This window comes from Manis pentadactyla, chromosome 12, assembly GCF_030020395.1.
Source record: "Manis pentadactyla isolate mManPen7 chromosome 12, mManPen7.hap1, whole genome shotgun sequence".
NCBI classification, from domain to species: Eukaryota; Metazoa; Chordata; class Mammalia; order Pholidota; family Manidae; genus Manis; species Manis pentadactyla.
In genome coordinates this window covers 71,030,883-71,052,850 of record NC_080030.1, presented here as the reverse complement: position 1 = coordinate 71,052,850, position 21,968 = coordinate 71,030,883, and the positions used below count along the sequence as shown (strand labels likewise).

The following is a 21,968-nucleotide window of genomic DNA, read 5'->3' as shown; positions in this document are numbered from 1 at the left end:
AACAAGGAACTGTGCTAGATAGAAAAGACAATGTAAATATATTATTCACAATAAAGTTATGTATATAGCTCTTCCCGTCGGGGTTTAGTTTCACCATTACACACATAGCTGCAGACAAGAACTAAATTTATCACAAGGAAGCTATAAAACACCAGACAATCAGAAGTGATCCAGAGAAAGAAAAAAGTTCATAAAAGAACTCTCAGAATGATAGCCAACTCTCAATAGCAATAATGGAATCTAGAACATAGTGAAATAATACTTTCAAAGGGTTAAGAGTAAATTACTGGCACCCATGAATTATTTGGGAAAGTAACCTATCTTTCAAGATGCTCATCCATCATTTATTCATCAGGGAAATGCAAATCAAAACCACAATGAGATACCACTTCACACCCACTAGGATGGCTATCATCAAAATTACAGATAGTAAATCTTGGCAAGGATGTGTAGCATCTTTTCATGGTGGGAACATAAAAAGTTGCCACTGTTTGGGAAACAGTTTGACATTTCCTCAAAAAGTTAAATATAAACATACGCCCAGCAATTCCACTCTTAGGTATACACCCAGGAGAAATGAAACATGTTCAGAGAGGCATTATCTTTAATAGAGAAAAATACAAACAAACCCAAATGTCCATCAAATGATAAATAAAATGTGGTATGATTCTCACAATATAATATTATACGGCAATAAAAATGAAATACTGATGCTACTACATGAGTGAATCTTGAAAACATTCTAAGTGACAGTCAATCACAAAGGACCGCAGTATCAGATGAGCACATTCATATAAAATGTCCACTACAAAGAAACCTATAGACGGAAAGATTAGTGGTTGCTTAGGTGTGGGAGGGAAAACAGGAGTGACAACTAAAGAATTTCTTTTAGGGATGCTAAAAATGTTCTAAACTTAGGTTATGGTAATAGCTTCACAATTTTGAGAATATATTAAGAGGCATTAAATTGTATATTTTAAATAGGTGAATTTCATAGTATGTGAATTATATCTCAATAAACCTAGAGTGTACAACTTCTAATAGACTGGAAGGAAAATGGCATGAAGAAAAAAGCCAATAAAAAATGGCAAAAAAGATAGGAAAAAAACCTCAAGAAAGCAGAAAAGAAAGTATACAATATGATTTAAAATGTGTCAAAATATGACAATCATCACAGTAAGTAAAAATCCACTCAAAAGACAAGAATTATCCAGGTAATTTTTTCAATCCAGCTAAATGTTTACAAAAGACACACCTAAAATAAAATATTAAGTCCTATTTTGGTATTATGGTATCTGCACAAAGTCTGAGAATGATTATAAAAAATAATAAAAAAATAACTGTCAAGAACTTTAGGAAAATTATTGGTCAGGTACCAACATCAAAAAAAGCATGCTTTCCTGACTGCTTGTTTTTTAGTCTTTGTATCTTAAAGATAGTGAGAAACATAGGTTCCCTTAAAGTCAAATGTATGGCTTATTCTTTCAGCAACTGTACCTGAAAGCAATAAGATGCAATTCTGTGAAAATCTTTTTTCTCATTTTGTTATTGTCTAACCATTATTACCAATCACTTGTTTGCTTGACTATTTTATGTTTTTTCAATTGTACTTTGTGAAGCCATTTCAAATCCTAAGAAAATGAGTGAAAAGTTCCAAACTTACTTGTTTAAAACTACAGAAGTCTTGTGAACAAGTCTTGAGAACTTGTCCTCAAATTAGACAATTCTCCAGTCCTTTTTGTACACTGTAAGCAACTATTCACAACAAACTAAGAAACTTTTATAAAACAAGATGTAAAGCTGTTTTTTCTTTTTTTTAAAAAAAGGTCATTTCCTATGTCCAACCAGATTATTGGCAACTTAATTAAAGGACAATCTGATATACAGCTTCAAGAGCTCAATAATTCAAAGCAAAGCTAAATTTAAAAGCTAGTCAGTAAACAATTTTCCAAAGAATAAATTCAGATGGCAAACAGGCACATGAAAAGATGTTCCACACTGCTAATTATCAGGGAAATGCAAATTAAAGCCACAATGAGATATCACCTCACACCAGTTAGGATGGCCAACAAAGAAAAGACTAGGAACAACAAATGCTGGCGAGGATGCAAAGAAAGGGGAACCCTCCTACACTGCTGGTGGGAATGTAAATTAGTTCAACCATTGTGGAAAGCAATATGGAAGTTCCTCAAAAAACAAAAAATAGAAATACCATTTGACCCAAGAATTCCACTCCTAGGAATTTACCCAAAGAAAACAACTTCTCAGATTCAAAAAGACATATGCACCCCTATGTTTATCGCAGCACTATTTACAACAGCCAAGATATGGAAGCAACCTAAATGTCCATCAGTAGATGAATAGATAAAGAAGATGTGGTATATATACACAATGGACTACTATTCAGCCATAAGAAAGAAAGAAATCCTACCATTTGCAACAACATGGATGGAGCTAGAGGGTATTATGCTCAGTGAAATATGTCAGGCAGAGAAAGACAAATACCAAATGATTTCCTCATTTGTTGAGTATAACAACAAAGCAAAACTGAAGCAATAAAACAGCAGCGGACTCACAAACTCCAAGAAGGGACTAGTGGTTACCAAAGAGGAGGGGTGGGAAAGGGTGGTGGGGAGGAAGGGAGAAGGGGAATGAGAGGTATTATGATTACTACACATGGTGTGGGGGGGGGGATCATAGAGAAGACAGTCTAGCACAGAGAAGACAAGTAATGACTCTGTGGCATCTTACTACACTGAAGGACAGTGACTGCAAAGGGGTATGGGGGGGACTCAATATGGGTGAATGTAGTAACCACATTGTTTTTCATGTGAAACCTTCATAAGAGTATGTATCAGTGTTATCTAAATAAAAGAAAAAAAGCTAGTCAGTAAAAACAACTTTATTTACACAAAAACTTAAATATTTTTTTTCTTAAATGCTTTTTAAAATTTCATTCAACTGTACTGTTTTCTGAGTATTTCCCACTAGTTTCAATTTAAGATTAAGTCTCAGCAGTCACTTTCCTTGGAAAGAGCCATCCATAAGTGTTAGTTCTCTCTCATAAGAAATTTTACAAAGAAAATTATAACTTAATCTATTAAATTATGAGATGTGATTTTGGAAAATGCAAATTTTCTGAGCAACAAAATTATTACTTTATGCAGGACAGACAATAAGTTTTCATTTGGCTCTCTCTCTATCTGAAAGTCTAGGGAGAGTGGAGTCATTAGTCTCTTCCCTAAACCCATGGCTATGTGACTAAAGAGCCTTTCCAGCTCAGAAGTGCGTAGGTTTGTCAGAGGTCACTAAAATGGATTAAATTCAGCTCAGCTTACCGGGTTGAGGCATTCATAGTCTACTATGCCAATAAGTAAAATGATAGGAAAAAATGAGTGAGTGGATAAATGGATGGATGGATGAATAACACTGATGGTAAAAATAAAGTCCATAAAATACAAAATAAACTACCAACAAAAAATCTCCATTTCTGAAAAATTCATGTTTAAGAACTTAAAATCCAAGTATTTCATTTCATGCAACAATGTATATTGACAAAATTAAGTAGAGATGGAGGCAAAGGAAAAGGGTGCAAAAGAACATAAATCAATTGTTTTTAGTACTGCTTTGAAATTAACTGGTATACACAAGCCAAAAGTGTTCTGTGCATAATCTTTGACCTACTCTCATATGAAAATTATGAACTAAAGACCATAAAGGTTAAATTACTTCATTACATACATATCTCAAAATAGAACCCTGATCTCCTGTTTCCCAGTCTACTGTTACCTATACTATCCTACACCACACCTCTCAGGGTTTTTCCCTCTACCTTCTCCCATCCACGTACAGCTATCTAATACAGTGGGGTTAAGAAAAGGGTATTAGAGTTAGACTAGAAGAATACACCAATACCACCTGACAGCTGTATAACCTGGCATATACTATTAATGTCATCAAAGTCTTACAGTTTCATCAGGAAAAAGAAGATAATTATATTCTACCACAGAAGGATTCTATAATGAAAAATATTTTTAAAATCATGTATAAAGTATAAAACCTCTTACTGCAAAAATTTATGGTAGGTATATTTATTAATGTTAAGGCAACTGACTAACTAATCTACTCTAATATCTGAAAGTCATATTACCAGAGTATTCATTATCAGGATCCCTGAAAGTTCTAAAGTTATGAAGTTGCAAAAATATAGTTTCCTAATGAAATGACTGCTAATAAAATTTCAAAAGGGTCCTAGATTAGAGAAGGGTCTAAATATCATTCATTTCACCTAAAATGGGCACATAATTGTACCTATTTTTAAATTAAACAATCCTGTAGCCTTCCTAATTATTAGGCCTTGTGCATCGATTATGCTCAATAAATTACTTTATTATAATTAAAGGTTAAGAGGGAGCTCCCCATTTGCTTAAAAATTTAACCAAGAAATGGAAACATGTCCCATGCTCATGGATAGGAAGAATTAATATTGTCAAAATGGCCATCCTGTCTAAAGCAATCTACAAATTCAATGCAATCCCTATCAAAATACCAACAGCATTCTTTAATGAACTAGAGCAAATAGTTCTAAAATTCATATGGAACCACAAAAAAACCCAAATAGCCAAAGCAATCCTGAGAGGGAAGGATAAAGCTGGGGGGATTATGCTCCCTGACTTGAAGCTCTACTACAAAGCCACAGTAATCAAGACAATTTGGTACTGGCACAAGAACAAACCCATAGACCAATGGAACAGACTAGAGAGACCAGATATAAACGCAAGCATATATGGTCAATTAACATACGATAAAGGAGCGATGGACATACAGTAGGGAAATGACAGCCTCTTCAAAAACTGGTGTTGGCAAAACTGGACAGCTACATGCAAGAGAATGAAACTGGATTATTGTCTAAGCCCATGCACAAAAGTAAACTCAAAATGGATCAAAGACCTGAATGTAAGTCATGAAACCATAAAACTCTTAGAAAAAAACATTGGCAGAAATCTCTTGAATATAAACATGAGCAACTTTTTCTGGAACGCATCTCCTCAGGCAAGGGAAACAAAATAAAAAATGAACAAATGGGACTACATCATACTAAAAAGCTTCTGTACAGCAAAGGCCAACATCAGCAGAACAAAAAGGCATCCTACAGTATGGGGAAATATATTTGTAAATGACATATCCAACAAGGGGTTAACACCCAAAATATATAAACTCACACACCTCAACACCCAAAAAGCAAATAACTCGATTAAAAAATGGGCAGAGGATATGAACAGACAATTCTCCAAAGAAGAAATTCAGATGGCCAACAGGCACATGAAAAGAGGCTCCACATCGCTAATTATCAGGGAAATGCAAATAAAAACCACAATGAGATATCAACTCACCAGTTAGGATGGCCAACATACAAAAGACTAGGAACAACAAATGCTGGTGAGGATACAAAGAAAGGGGAACCCTCCTATACTGCTGGTGGGAATGTAAATTTGTTCAACCATTGTGGGTTTGACCTGGGAATTCCACTCCTAGGAATTTACCCTAAGAATGCAGGAGCCCAGTTTGAAAAAGACATATGCACCCCTATGTTTATTGCAGCACTATTTACAATAGCCAAGAAATGGAAGCAACCTAAGTATCCAGCAGTAGAAGAATGGATAAAGAAGATGTGGTACATATACACAATGGAATATTATTCAGCCATAAGAAGAAAACAAATCCTACCATTTGCAACAACATGGATGGAGCTAGAGGGTATTATGCTCAGTGAAATAAACCAGGAGGAGAAAGACAAGTACCAAATGATTTCACTCATCTGTGGAGTATAAGAACAAAGGAAAACTGAAGGAACAAAACAGCAGCAGACTCACAGAACCAAAGAATAGACTAACAGTTGCCAAAGGGAAAGGGACTGGGGTGGGTGGGGAAGCGAGGGAGAAGGGGAATAAGGGGCATTATGATTAGCACACATAACATGGGGGGGACGGGGCACAGGGAAGGCAGTATATAGCACAGAGAAGACAAGTAGTGACTCTATAGCATCTTACTACATTGATGGACAGTAACTGTAATGGGGTGTGTGGTGGGCACTTGACAATAGGGGGAATCTAGTAACCACAATGTTGCTCATGTGATTGTCTATTAATGATACCTAAATAAATAAATAAATAAAATTTAACCAAGAGTATGGGAGTAAGCAGAGAGGTAATAGATGAAGTTAGATTGCTATGTGATATAATTTATAATTGTATAAATTTTGTGTTGTGTACATGTGTATTCATCATTTTACCTTCTTTGTACTTTGATATATGTTTGACATTTCCTTTAAAAAAATGGAAAAAGTAAAAGAAAATGAGGAATAAGAACAAGAGGATATTTTACGTTAAGATGGGATGTTTTAAAGAAACCATTTGCTAAGTAAAACTAACAAAATCTATAAAATATGCAAGCAAAGAAAAGAGAGCCTTGGGAAATTTTTACAACATCCTCCAAAATTAGTGGTTACCTAGAACTGAGACAAACAGGAGTGTTAGGGGATGATGGTTAAGGGGTATATAGGGTTACTTTTTGGGGTAATGAAAATGTCCTAAAACTGATACTGGTGATAGTTATACAACCTTGTGAATTATACTAAAAGTCAGTCACTGAATTGTACACTTTGAATGTGTTGATTTTATGGTATGTGAAGCCCATCTAAATGAAAGCCATTTAAAAAGAAATAATGTATGGTTTTCATCTTCTAAGTATCTCTTGAATCATGTCATTCTCTTCTTTCCCATTATCTCTCTTATGAACCAGTCACCACTGGCTCCTATCTGCAACACAAATGGTCTCTGGCATCCAGTTCTGCTCTCCTCTGATCCATCCTCAGAATGTTATTTCATGTCCCATCTTTGAGGTAACGGCCATGTTGATCTCTCAGCCTAGACTACTTTCCTCCTACCTTTTGCCTCCCAGTTTCTATTCACCTTTTTGGACCTCAGTTTAAACATTACTTCTACTAGGGGTCCTTCTCCTAATTCAGTGGATTTAGATTAAGTCCCCCTACCCTGAGTACTCTGCCTATCATAATATATTTATAATAATTATTTCCTATCTTTTCCACTAGACTTTACATATACAGTGATAGGGAAAATTGCTGTTTAATTCTAACCTCTTGCATAGTATGGAACACACAGTAGACATTCAATAAATACTGGCTACATGAATAAATAAATGTTTAAACAAGTACTTACTTTAAGGCTTTAGTTTCTTCATAAAATAAAGACAATGAACCAAATGATAATATTTCTGATTTTTCTTCCTTTCTTATATATACTCACAGGATGATCTTAAAACTTGTATTATTCAACAGCCCTATTATTTCTTAGTAAAAACAACCAACTAATGAAGATGATTAAATTCAAGTCCATTTTTATCAGTCTCTTTTTGAAATAAATGAGGTTAATTAGATAAGAAGATTATCTCCAATACAAATTAGCAGTTGGGAATTACCAAAGAAAAAAAATATTTACTTCTACTGTACCTTTTTAGTAAAAATATAAATATGCTTGAAAATTAGTCCCAAACAGATAGCTAGAAACTACATTTATGAACTCAGACTATAAAAGACCTGCCTGTGAGTCTGCTTTTCTCAGGTGCCATATAATACAGGAGAGAACATAGCCCTGTGGAAAGTTAAACAGCCAAACAACAAACATTAAGGGTTTGGGGTTTTTTTTGCCTTAGGCATATATTTCCACTTTCCTCTTGCTTTTCCCTTAATCATTCACTTTTGGCACCACATTTAGGTTATGCCCTACACAAGTGCTATATTTCTCAAAAACAACTCTCTCAGTCTAATTTTGTGGCAAGAGCAGCTATTTTTTTATGTAGCCTCCAGATCTCGGCAAAGAAAACCTAAGAAGAAATGGGTGATGTGCTGTTGTGGTTTATGTTACAACTGGGTAGTCTTGCAGACACATCTATCCTCATGTGACAGATCTATTTCCTACCAACCTGGAATTTGATACCCAATGAACAAATTACCTAGCTAAAAAATGGTGCTGCTAATTTTAAATTATTGTCTCAACTTCTTGTTAAATATATTTAAAAACATCACACCTTTATTTAGCATTATTTGAAAATCTCAAAATACCATGGCTAAAAGCAAATTACTCAATGTAATTTTAGAATACTGTTCTGTACTAAAGTCCCACCCCTACTGAGATGCTGATGTAATCCTCTCCTCCATCTGACTTTTTTGCAACTCTGAATTCTTGAAACACAGTAAGTATTCAGTAAATATTTATTAAGCCAATAAATGAATGAACCTTTAAAAGCTTCAGACTAAAGATGAAAGAAAGGAAGGTACTACTATATAATAGTCATTTATAAAACTGACTTTTTTGTAATTCATAAAGCATTTATATTAAGTATTAAGTTACTCTATACTCATGTATAGATTTTAAGTTTGTAAAATAATTAAAATAAAGTAACATTAAAATAAAAAAGAATGCAAGTTATTTTTCAATGACTCACAGGATACTCTGAAGATTTAGCAGAGGCCAAAGACCACCATTTGGAACATCACTTATAACTTAACAATACTAAATGGCAGGGAATGGGGTACAAGAATGGGGTGGTCTGCCTAGACAGTACCATTCAGTTTGTCTAATATCTTACTTCACAGATGTACTGTTTATTTAAAGTAATGTACCATGGAATTTAAATAAAAATTATTCCATGTTCTTTGATCTATACCCCCAAATTAATTTTACATTTAGTATATAGAAGTATACCTCTTCAACCATGATTGTCTTATAGACTGAGAAATAATTATTACTAAGATAAATAACAACTTAAAAGTTACTACAGGTTAAACATTTGAATTATATGATAATGTATAATGTTATTATTTGCAAAAAGCAGTCAAACTTCAGAAGCTTACAGAAGATAGGCTCACTCTTCCTAGGCACTTAATTTCCAATTAAGGTTATATATGAAAGACTGGTGCAATAACTCTTCCACCTACTTACTTTACGGGTACCTACTGGCCCTGCAGCAAATTATGCTCTGAGACTCAAAGGGAATGTTCCCTCTTCCCCCCTAATTAAGACTGAGGGGCTGCATATCAGACCCAACAGGATAATTCCAGCAAAATTATTGCCATTACTCCTTTTCCTCATTCCCCAAGTGAGCAAGAGAACTCTTATTCAGAATTTCAGGAATTCTACAATCAAATCTCCCCTATACCCCACCAGATCCACTTTAACTAATTTGCTCTTTGTCAAAGGAATCAGGATAATCCCACGGCAGTGAAGCTCCGATCACTGTCAAAATTATAAAAGGGGTGTGCTCTTGGTATCCCCAGACTGAAAGCAGAATACAATTTATCACAGACATAATGCCATTGATATGTTCTATTATATTAAATAGTAAATGGGCTGACAGGAACTATTTTGAGAAGCCAATACTATTTCTCCTAGAAAACACATAAATATACAAACTCATAATATATTTGAAAGAAAGCCCTTTGCAAATTTTACACTGTCAATACCAATATGTCTGATATATCCAACCGACATACAATGCAGCTACATTTGTAATATTAAGTTTTGTAGTAACCACATCAAAAAAGTGAAATTGAAAAGGTAAAATTAATTTTAATGATGCCTTTTATTTAACACATTATATCCAAAATATTATGTCATCATGTAGTCAATATCAAAAAGTATTAATAAAATATCTTACATGTTTTTAACACAAAGTGTCCAAATACAGTGTGCATTTTACATTTCAACTTGGACTAGGCACAGTTCAAGCACTTAATAGCCACATGTTGCTAGTGGCTACCATATTGAACCACACAGCACTATATTATTGTTTTCCAAAAACCATCTCAAATATTTCCAGGAAGAAACTGACAGTAATTTACAGCAGTTTTAAGTATGTATATTGCATCAAGTACAGTAATAAAATTGTAGTAAGAGTTAAATTGGGAACTTTTGTTAATAGCTGCATGTAGTATGTAAATCATGTATATTTACTGAGGTTTAAATACTCAAGTTTCTAAAATAATCAGTTTTTTAAGAATTCAAATGCACTCAACATTTCCCCTAAAAATTGTTACAACAAACCAAAATACTGCAGCATTTAAAACCACAGCCTTGGAAATCAAGATGGAATATATACTCTCCTTCAAGACAAACAGTAACTCTAATAGAGTTAAAGGCAGCAAACTAAAATATTCTATAGATACACTGTAAAACAAGTTCACCTATATATTTGGTAACACTGGTCCAAATTTCATGTATATTACTTAGAAATTAATATAATTATACCCTATTGTAATTCTCACCTGAGGGTTGTAGTACAAAGGAGATGAAGAAGATTTATCAGGTTATTCAATATTTGGAATGTGATAAGGATAGATTTGTTTAATTTTATAAATGAGAAAGAATAAACACTTTATAGCCCTATGGTTAGTGGATGGCAAAACGATTTATGTAACCCAAGACCAAAGTATGTAAAGTCCCATCCACATGACAGTGATATGAAATAATCTAATATACAGCATGTTTCAAGCTGACATTATGTTATGAATATCAACCTATTAGTTATGTTCTAATGTAAAGCCATTTTCGATATTCAGTAATCCTCTACAATGGTTATTTCCCTGAGCCCTGTACATTAAACAGATATTCCATGTAGCAAATTCAACAACAGAAAAGTAAAGACTATTAATCAGAAGACTCAGGACACTTACCTAAGAACAAAGAAGGTGAAGAACAGATGAATAGTTCCCAAAAGTGTGTATCATGAAAACTTCAGAAAGACATAAATTTAGGAAGGAAAACATACTCTACTAGGCAAACATATCAATCATTCCTTTCAATAGTCTTTAATATGCTAACACTACTTCCTATATTCAGATAGCATTTTAAAATAACTGACATTTTTTAACAGTGTACACTCCACCTCTCCAGTCAAGAATAAATGCAATCAGAATCACTCATTAACAGCTCCAATGACTCAAATTATTTTCCACTGAAGTGGAAATGATTCATTTTCCACTGAAGTCCCAAGTATTGTTATTTACTCTCAGTCTTCCAGGGTCCTGCTACTCAATCTTATTTTCATCCACCATTCCTTCTACTCTTTATCCTTTCCTGGAACTCTTCCCGTATTTGCCCTCTGTCTTCAAATTTTGACACTGCTTCCTCCATATTAGAATAGCCTTTAGATAACACTACCTGCTATGGTCATGTCTTAAACTCAATGGGTCCTTTGTCTATTTGAATATTCTGTATAGTGCTATATATAAAACCAGTAAAAACCATTCATGTTTCATGAGTTAATAAAAACCTGGCAGGGAAAGGAGATGGAGGTCAACTTAGAGGTAATAGCAAGAACTAATGTGGGGGGCAAAAAATGTAACAGCTTCACTTCAGCCCAATTCAAGAAGAAAGCATGGTTTTCATCCCTAAAAGATTACAGGAACTTGTATTAACACCCAGTGAATTATTCAGTGAGAAAAGCAGTGATATCTGCTAGTGTTAACACAAATAAATTAGTTTTTAATTCAGAGAACAAAGAAAAAAGGCAGTTTTCTATATAACAATAGAAAAAATTAGTAATTATATAACATATATATAGCAAGAGCAAAGAACTTCTGGAGAACATGAAAAAGATGCTATTATATAATCATATAGTCATATGTTCTCAATGAAGTATTTTCAGTTCTTCAGCAGTCATTATGAAAAGGCAGCATCCCAGCCCTGACACTGACCTAGTCTGGGGAGAAGGAGAGGGCTTTTTCTTTAAGCTCTCACTGGCCAAACTGAGGAAGGACCATTTCCAGCTGGACTCAGATTAATAGTGTAATATTCTACAGAGGTTGAAGCAACTGACTATGAAAAGATTAGTAATGAGTCTCTAGGCCAAAGTCTCAAAAAACTAAACATTTTATCTCTGGATCGAAGTAAATTTCTGAGAAGTCATAACACAGGAACAAAGTTAAGAAAGAGTATGATTTGCTTAAAACAAACAGCTTTATAACACTAAGAAAATCCCAGTACATCCACTCTGCAACTTTTACATCCTCAGATCTGCTCTTTTCCACATCATTCTCTCCTAAAAAGTTAATTGTTACAGTTAATTGATGAGACTAAATAGCTAATAACATTGTTAAAAACCCTCAAAGCAGTGCTCCTGCTTTATTTTCAACTCATCTTAGTTTAAATTACTCCCAAGCAATCATTTTATGCCTTTCTGTTTAACCACAGAGTCTATAACACAGAGCTTATGTAGTGAATTGTGTCCCCTATAAAGATACATTGAAATCTTAGCTCCTAGTACCTGTGAATGTGATCTTACTTGGAAATAGTGTCTTTATAGATGTAATCATGCAAAAATGAGGATTAGAGCCCACCATATGTTGGATTAGGGTGGACCCTAAATCAAATAATTAGTGTCTTTACAGGGAGAGAGAGAGGAAAACATGGAGTAGACCTAGAGAAAGCCATGTAAAGGAGGCAGAAATGAGAGCTATGACACCACAAATCAAGGAATGCTCAGGGTTTCCAGTAACCACAGAGTGTACAGAGGAAAGGAAGGAAGATTCATCTCCAGAGCCTTTAAATGGAGAACGGTTCTGCTAACAACCTGATTTTGGACTTATAGTCTCCAAAACTGTGAGAAAATACATTTCTGTTCTTTTATGCCACCCAGTTTGTGGTAATTTGTTATGGCAGCCCTGGGAAACTAATAAGGGGAGCATGGGCTAACAGTTCTGAACCTGCTTTATTTGTACACTGAGGGCTGAACAAATAAGTAAATGGATGGTTGAAGAGGGAAGTTATAGATGAACAAGGGAAAAGGGCTAAAATGAACTCTGCTGTACTGGATCAGAGTTGGAGACATCAGTATGAACTTATATTTAGCTTAATACAGATATTTACAGTAGACAGCCAGCTAACAGAAACAGTTTAAGTCTAAGTAAGTAAACAAATATTTGTAATGTTATATTTACTTATATGTAAATAAATGTTAGTTTATATTTACAAAACATATAATATATATTAAAATATTTGTTATGTAATAAACAAATCCAGAAACTCATAAGGGATGAAAGTCATCTGTCATACAAAGAACCAATAAACTCTCAAATTCAATGAAAAAAATCAATAGATACCAATACAAAGACAACAGAATTGCTAGAATTCTGACAAAGATTTTAAAGGCATCTTCATAAAATTGCTTTGATGAATGATTACAAACATCCCTGAAACAGATGACAAAATGGCATCAGTAAAAACAACAAAAGATCTCAGCAAGAAATAGAAGGTATTATAAAAAAAGAACCAAAATAAGAACTTTAGCACTGAAAAATACAATAAAAGAAATAAAAAGCTTAGTGGATGGACTCAACAGTAGAATGGAGTGGACCAAAGAAAAATAGTGAACTGAAGACAGAATAAAAATCAACCAATCTAAACAGTCAACAAAAAATAGGACAAAAAAAGGAACAGGTCATCAGAGACCGGAAGGACAATAACAAAAGATTTATGATTCATGCCATCAGAGTCCTGGAAAGAAAGAAGCTGTATGAATCCCAAACAAGATAAGCCCAAAGAAATCCACCTAAAACATGTGATATTCCATTTCTGAAAACAGGAGACAAAGAAAAAATCTTGAAAGTAGCCAGAGAAAAATAATAGAAGATCTGTCATCAGAAACCATGGAGGCCAGAAAGAAGTGGAATTGTCAAACTGGAGTTGTATATACCTAATGAAATTTTCCTTCAGGAGTCAAGGGAAAAACAAGACATTCCTGGTTGAAAAAACTTAAGATAATTTGTCACCAGCTTATGTACCCTAAAAAAAGGGCTAAAGGAAGTTCTCTAAACCAAAAGGAAAGAATGGAAGGAACCTTGGAACACCACACAGGAAGCAAGAACATGAGTAAATAAAACACGCTGTGTGTCTCCTCTTCAGTTTCCTAAATTATGTTTGACAGTTGATGTAAAAATTATAACACATTTGATACGGTTATAGAAAAATATGTAGAAAAAATATCTGAAATAATTATATTATAAATGGGAGATGGTAAAATGACATAAAGGGAGCTAAGGTTTCTATATGCCACTCAAACAGTTAAAGTAAGTTATGTATATTACATATACATATTATATATATAATATAAAATGTAACACCTAGAACAATCAACCAGAAGAGCTATAAAAGAGATCACTTAAAAATACTACAGGAGGAGGCTCAAGATGGCAGCATGAGTAGGGCAGCGGAAATCTCCCAAAACCATATATATTTCTGAAAATACAACAAATACAACTATTCCTAAAAGAGAGAACAGAAGATACAGTACAACAGCCAGGCTACAACTACATCTGCAAGAACTCAGCATCTCACAAAAAGGGTAAGATACAAAGCCATGATCCAAGCACTACCCCTACCCCAGCTCACCGGTGGGAGGAAAAGAATCAGAGTTGGGAGGGAGTGGAAGCACAGGACTGCTAAATAACAAGCCCTAGTAATCTGATCCAGGAGCACAGACACACATTGCATGGTATACTGGATATTAGAGAAACGGAAAAGAAAAATCCGAGACAGAGTCTGTGAGCAGGTCCCACAGCCGGCTCCCCTGGGACAAAAGAAAAGCGGGTGCTTTTTAAAAGTCTTAAAGGGACAAGGGCTCAACAAATGGACAAAATCATCCCAGCACATTCAGCCCAGCAGGCTGGGAATCTAGAGGAATTTCTGGCCCCCTAGCCTCCCTGGGGGGTAAAGCAGTCCTGAAGCCCCTCACAGCAATAAGCAGCCTGCCATTCATTCCCCACATCCGGCACTGTAAGCAAACCAGCAGACCCACCATACCTGCAGAGCAGCCGGAGACCAGCCTCACCCACAGTGACCAGAGTCTCCTGCCAGTGCGCAGCTGACCAGGAAAGAAAGAGGAAAACAGAGCAAGGTCTGGAAGGCAAAAGGGGTGCTGTTTTTGCAGGAGAACACACCCAACATGGCTGCGACACCCCCTCAGTGTGCTAGGCTATCTCGAGGGCGACCCCGCCCACGACAGCTCAGGACAATATACCAGAGACAGCTCCTGGTGTGTGCGTAGATGGCACAGGCAGCAGAAAAGGGCAAGGCGACCAAAAATCGGGAAGGGACTTGGTTCTCCCAGCTGACACACATGCCACACCACCTGCCTGTGACCACATCTATTGCCACGAAAGGCAGAAGAATATCATCCAGTCAAAAAACACTCATACAACATCAGAAAGAGGGCCTGGGGAGACCCATATAACTAATCTTCCTGAAAAAGAATTCAAAATAAAAGTCATAACCATGCTAACAGACCTGCAGAGAAATACGCAAGAGCTAAGGGATGAAGTCCGGAGGGAGATTACCGATGTCCGGAGGGAGATCACAGATATCTGGAGGGAGATTACAGAAGAGAAACAAACTCTGGAAGAATTTATAAGCAGAATGGATAGGATGCAAGAGGCCATTGATGGAAGAGAAACCAGAGAACAGAACACATAGAAGCTGATGCAGAGAGAGATAAAAGGATCTCCAGAAATGAATCAATATTAAGAGAACTGTGTGACCAATACAAAAGGAACAATATCCGCATTATAGGGGTACCAGAGGAAGAAGAGAGAGAAAAAGGGATAAAAGTGTCTTTGAAGAAATAATTGCTGAGAACTTCCCCAAACTGGGGGAGGAAATAGTTGCTCAGACTACATAAGCACACAGAACTCCCGAGAAACGGGATACAAAGAGGTCAACACCAAGACACATAATAATTAAAATGGCAAAGATCAAGGACAGGGACAGAGTACTAAAGGCAGCCACAGAGAGTAAAAAGGTCACCTACAAAGGAAAACCCATCAGGATATCATCAGACTTCTCAACAGAAACCTTACAGGCCAGAAGAGAATGGCATGATATATTTAATGCAATGAAACAGAAGGGCCTTGACCCAAGGATACTGTATCTAGCACGATTATCATTTAAATATGAAAGAGGGATTAAACAATTTCCAGACAAGCAAAAGTTGAGGGAATTTACCTCCCATAAACCACTTCTACAGGGTATCTTAGAGGGACAGCTCTAGACGGGAGGACTCCTAATAAGAGCACAGAACAAAACACCCAACATATGAAGAATGGAGGAGGAGGAGGAAAAAGAAGGGAAAGAAATAATCATCAGACTGTGTTTATAACAACTCAATAAGTGAGTGAGGTCAGACAGTAAGGTAGTAAACAAGCTAACCTTGAACGTTTGGTAACCACAAATCTAAAGCCTGCAATGGCAATAAGTACATATCTTTCAATAATCACCCTAAATGTAAATGGACTGAATGCACCAATCAAAAGACACAGAGTAACAGCATGTATAAAAAAGCAAGACCCATCTATATGCTGCTTACAAGAGACAAATCTCAAACCCAAAAACATGCACAGATTAAAAGTCAAGGGGTGGTCATATCAAATTTACAGAGTATCATAATTCTTCCAAGTGGTAAAGATACCTCAAGACAAATGCTGGGCATAGAAGCTACAGGGCATAAATATGCAAAGAAATAAAAAGCTAACCATTTCAAACAATAAGGCTTCTCTCTCACTTACCAACTTTACATTTCCCTGTATGGCCCCAGAAGATGACTGGTTAGCCAGAGACGGGTAAGATTCCTCAAGGGAGGAACAACCTAAGACAGGCAGAGTCGCAGGGGGGTTATCAGGTGAGAAAATGGGGATCAGCAGAGGTGAGGCTTAGAACCTCACCCCCCCATTCTGAGAGAAATCTTCTGCATCCGTGGATGTTTTATTGCCCTTGTCTAGCTTGGATTAACACATAGTCTACAGGCACACACCTGATCATCTACATTTGCTCTCTTACAACACTAAACTATGTTTTCTACCTTTATCTTGTATCTACCTACCACTTCAGCATTTTATTAAAAATAATAATAAAGAGAGAAATGTGGTATCCACATATAAATCAAGTATAAAAACCAAATGAGTATTCATATTTGAACTGACTGTTTATAGTTCATAATGCATGAGCAAAACCGAAAGTTTCTGTGATGACTGCCCTTGTACTGTTCACTATGTAACTTATTCATTATGTAAGAATTTGTTCTCCATGTAAGAACTTGTTTGTTATGCCTCAGAAGATTGGAGACTGACGAAAATTAGGCTTGGGGTGGATTAATGATTGTGCATTGAGCATTGACTCCCCTATACAGAATTTTATTGTCGTTAACAACCATTTGATCAATAAATATGAGAGATGCCCTCACAAAAAAAAAAAAAAAAAAAAAAAAGAAAAGAAAAAAAGGACAGACTTCCAATGGTAAAATAAATAAGTAACCGGGATGTAATGTATAGCATAAGGAATATAGTCAAGATATTGTAACAGCTTGGTAGGGTGATAGCTGGAACCTAGAATTATGTATATAAATGTTTTATCACTGTGTTGTACACTTGAAACTAATGTAATGTAATACTGTGCATCAACTACCCTTCAATAAAAAATAATTATCTAAAAAAATAAAAAATAAAATAAAATAAAAGTCAAGGGGTGGAGAAAGATATTTCATGCAAACAACAGAGAGAAAAAGAAGGTGTTGCAATACTAGTATCAGACAAAATAGACCTCAAAATAAAGAAAGTAACAAGAGATAAAGAAGGACATTACATAATGATAAAGGGCTCAGTCCAACAAGAGGATATAACCACTATAAACATATATGCACCCAATACAGGAGCACCAATGTATGTGAAAGAAATACTAACAGAATTAAAGGAGGAAACAGAATGCAATGTATTCATTTTGGGAGACATTAACACACCACTCACCCCAAATGACAGATCCACCAGACAGAAAATAAGTAAGGACACAGACACACTGAACAACACGCTAGAACAGATGGAACTAATAGACATCTATAGAACTCTACATCCAAAAGCAACAGGATACACATTCTTCTCAAGTGCAAATGGAACATTCTCCAGAATAGACCACATACTAGGCCACAAAAAGAGCCTCAGTAAATTCCAAAAGATTGAAATCCTACCAACCAACTTTTCAGACCACAAAGGTATAAAACTAGAAATAAATTGTACAAAGAAAGCAAAAAGGCTCACAAACACATGGAGGTTTAACAACACGCTCCTAAATAATCAATGGATCAATGACCAAATCAAAATGGAGATCCAGCAATATATGGAAACAAACAACAACAACAACACTAAGCCCCAACTTCTGTGGGATGCAGCAAAAGCAGTCTTAAGAGGAAAGTATATAACAATCCAGGCATATTTAAAGAAGGAAGAACAATCCCAAATGAATACTCTAATGTAACAATTATCGAAATTGGAAAAAGAAGAACAAATGAGGCCTAAGGTCAGCAGACGGAGGGACATAATAAAGATCAGAGAAGAAATAAATAAAATGGAGAAGAATAAAACAATAGAAAAAATCAATGAAACCAAGAGTTGGTTCTTCGAGAAAATAAACAAAATAGATAAGCCTCTAGCCAGACTTACTAAGAGAAAAAGAGAGCCAACACACATCAACAGAAGTAGAAACAAGAAAGGAAAAATCACAACGGACCCCACAGAAATACAAAGAATTATTAGAGAATACTATGAAAACCTATATGCTAACAAGCTGGGAAACCTAGGAGAAATGGACAACTTCTTAGAAAATACAACCTTCCAAGACTGACCCAGAAAGAAACAGAAAATCTAAACAGACCAATTACCAGCAACGAAATTGAATCAGTAATCAAAAAACTACCAAAGAACAAAACCCCCGGGCCAGATGGATTTACCTCGGAATTTTATCAAACATACAGAGAAGACATAAAATCCCATCCTCCTTAAAATTTTCCAAAAAACAGAAGAGGACGGAATACTCCCAAACTCATTCTATGAAGCCAACATCACCCTAATACCAAAAGGAGGCAAAGACCCCACCAAAAAAGAAAACTACAGACCAATATCCCTGATGAACATAGATGCAAAAATACTCAACAAAATATTAGCAAACTGAATTCAAAAATACATCAAGAGGATCATACACCATGACCAAGTGGGATTCATTCCAGGGATGCAAGGATGGTACAACATTAGGAAATCCATCAACATCATCCACCACATCAACAAAAAGAAAGCCAAAAACCACATGATCATCTCCATTGATGCTGAAAAAGCATTTGACAAAATTCAACATCCATTCATGATAAAAACTCTCAACAAAATGGGCACAGAGGGCAAGTACCTCAACATAATAAAGGCTATATATGATAAACCCACAGCTAACATCATACTGAACAGCGAGAGGCTGAAAGCTTTTCCTCTGAGATTGGGAACAAGACAGGGATGCCCACTCTCCCCACTGTTATTCAACGTGGTACTGGAGGTCCTAGCCACAGCAATCAGACAAAACAAAGAAATACAAGGAATCCAGATTGGTAAAGAAGAAGTCAAACTGTCACTATTTGCAGATGACATGATATTGTACATAAAAAACCCTAAAGACTCCACTCCAAAACTACTAGAACTAATATCGGAATTCAGCAAAGTTGCAGGATACAAAATTAACACACAGAAATCTGTGGCTTTCCTATACACTAACAATGAACTAATAGAAAGAGAAATCAGGAAAACAATTCCATTCACAATAGCATCAAAAAGAATAAAATACCTAGGAATAAACCTAACCATGAATGACCTATACCCTGAAAATTACAACACACTCTTAAGAGAAATTAAAGAGGTTACTAACAAATGGAAACTCATCCCATGCTCCTGGCTAGGAAGAATTAATATCGTCAAAATGGCCAGCCTGCCCAAAGCAATATACAGATTCGATGCAATCCCTATCAAATTACCAGCAGCATTCTTCAATGAACTGGAACAAATAGTTCAAAAATTCATACGGAAACATCAAAGACCCCGAATAGCCAACGCAATCCTGAGAAGGAAGAATAAAGTGGGGGAGATCTCGCTCCCCAATTTCAAGCTCTACTACAGAGCCACAGTAATCAAGACATTTTCATACTGGCACAAGAACAGAGCCACCGACCAGTGGAACAGAATAGAGAGTCCAGATATTAACCCAAACATATATGGTCAATCAATATAGAATAAAGGAGCCATGGACATACAATGGGGAAATGGCAGCCTCTTCAACAGCTGGTGTTGGCAAAACTGGACAGCTACATGTAAGAGAATGAAACTGGATCATTGTCTAACCCCATACACAAAAGTAAATTCAAAATGGATCAAAGACCTGAATGTAAGTCATGGAACCATAAAACTCTTAGAACAAAACATAGGGAAAAATCTCTTGGGTATAAATATGAGCAACTTCTTCATGAACATATTTCCCCAGGCAAGGGAAACAAAAGCAAAAATGAACAAGTGGGACTATATCAAGCTGAAAAGCTTCTGTACAGCAAAGGACACCATCAATAGAACAAAAAGACATCCTACAGTATGGGAGAATATATTCATAAATGACATATCTGAGAAAGGGTTGACATCCAAAATATATAAAGAGCTCACACACCTCAACAAACCAAAAGCAAATAATCCAATTAAAAAATGGGCAGAGGATCTGAAAAGAACACTTCTCCAAAGAAGAAATTCAGATGGCCAACAGGCACATGAAAAGATGCTCCACATCGCTAGGCATCAGAGAAATGCAAATTAAAACCACAATGAGATGTCCCCTCACACCAGTAAGGATCGCCACCATCCAAAAGACAAACAACAACAAATGTTGGCGAGGATAAGGAGTAAGGGGAACCCTCCTACACTGCTGGTGGGAATGTAAATTAGTTCAACCATTGTGGAAAGCAGTATGGAGGTTCCTCAAAAAACTAAAAATAAAAATACCATTTTACCCAGGAATCCCACTTCTAGGAATTTACCCTAAGAATGCAGCAGCCCAGTTTGAAAAAACATATGCACCTCTATGTTTATCGCAGCACTATTTACAATAGCCAAGAAATGGAAGCAACCTAAGTGTCCATCAGTAGATGAATGGATAAGGAAGATGTGGTACATATACACAATGGAATATTACTCAACCATAAGAAGAAAACAAATCCTACCATTTGCAACAACATGGATGGGGCTAGAGGGTATTATGCTCAGTGAAATAAGCCAGGAGGAGAAAGACAAGTATCAGATGATTTCACTCATCTGTGGAGTATAAGAGCAAAGCAAAAACTGAAGGAACAAAATAGCAGCCAACGCACAGAACTCAAGAATGGACTGTTACCAAAAGGAAAGGCACTAGGGAGGATGGGTTGGAAGACAGGGACAAGCGGAAAAAAGGGGCATTTGGATCAGCAGACATAATGTCGGGGGGGCATGGGGAGGGCTGTGCAACACAGAGAAGACAAGTAGTGATTCTATAGCATCTTACTATGCTGATGGACAGTGACTGTAATGGAGTATATGTGGTGGGGACTTAATGATGGGGGGAGTCTAGTAACCGTATGTTGCTCATGTAATTGTAGATTAATGACACCAAAAAAAAATTTTTTTTATAAAAAAAAAATACTACAGATAAATCCAAGTGGAATTCTAAAAATGTTCAAATAACCCACAGGATGACAGGAAAATGAAAACAGTAACAAAAAGAACAAACAGAAAGCTTAAGTATTAATACATCAATAATTACATTAAATGTAAATGGTCTACATACACCAATTATATTTAGACTATCAGAGTTAATTAAAAACCATGATTCAATTGTATGCTGTTACAAATAACTTACTTCAAATATAGAACAGACAGGCTGAAAGTAAAGAAACAGAAAATATATACCATTTAAATATTAATTAAAAGAAAACATGAGAGGCAGTATTATTTCAGATAAAGTACAGCACAAAAAAATTACCGGAGACAGACAAGAAACATTATATAATAATAAAAGGGCCAA

The 21,968-nt window shown here is 35.7% G+C and overlaps 1 protein-coding gene across 1 annotated transcript in view; it reads right to left on the bottom strand.

Annotated features, from left to right (window-relative positions):
• Positions 1 to 21,968, bottom strand: part of CEP85L (centrosomal protein 85 like) — a 173,083-nt gene that overhangs the window by 115,779 nt on the left and 35,336 nt on the right. The window lies entirely within an intron of this gene.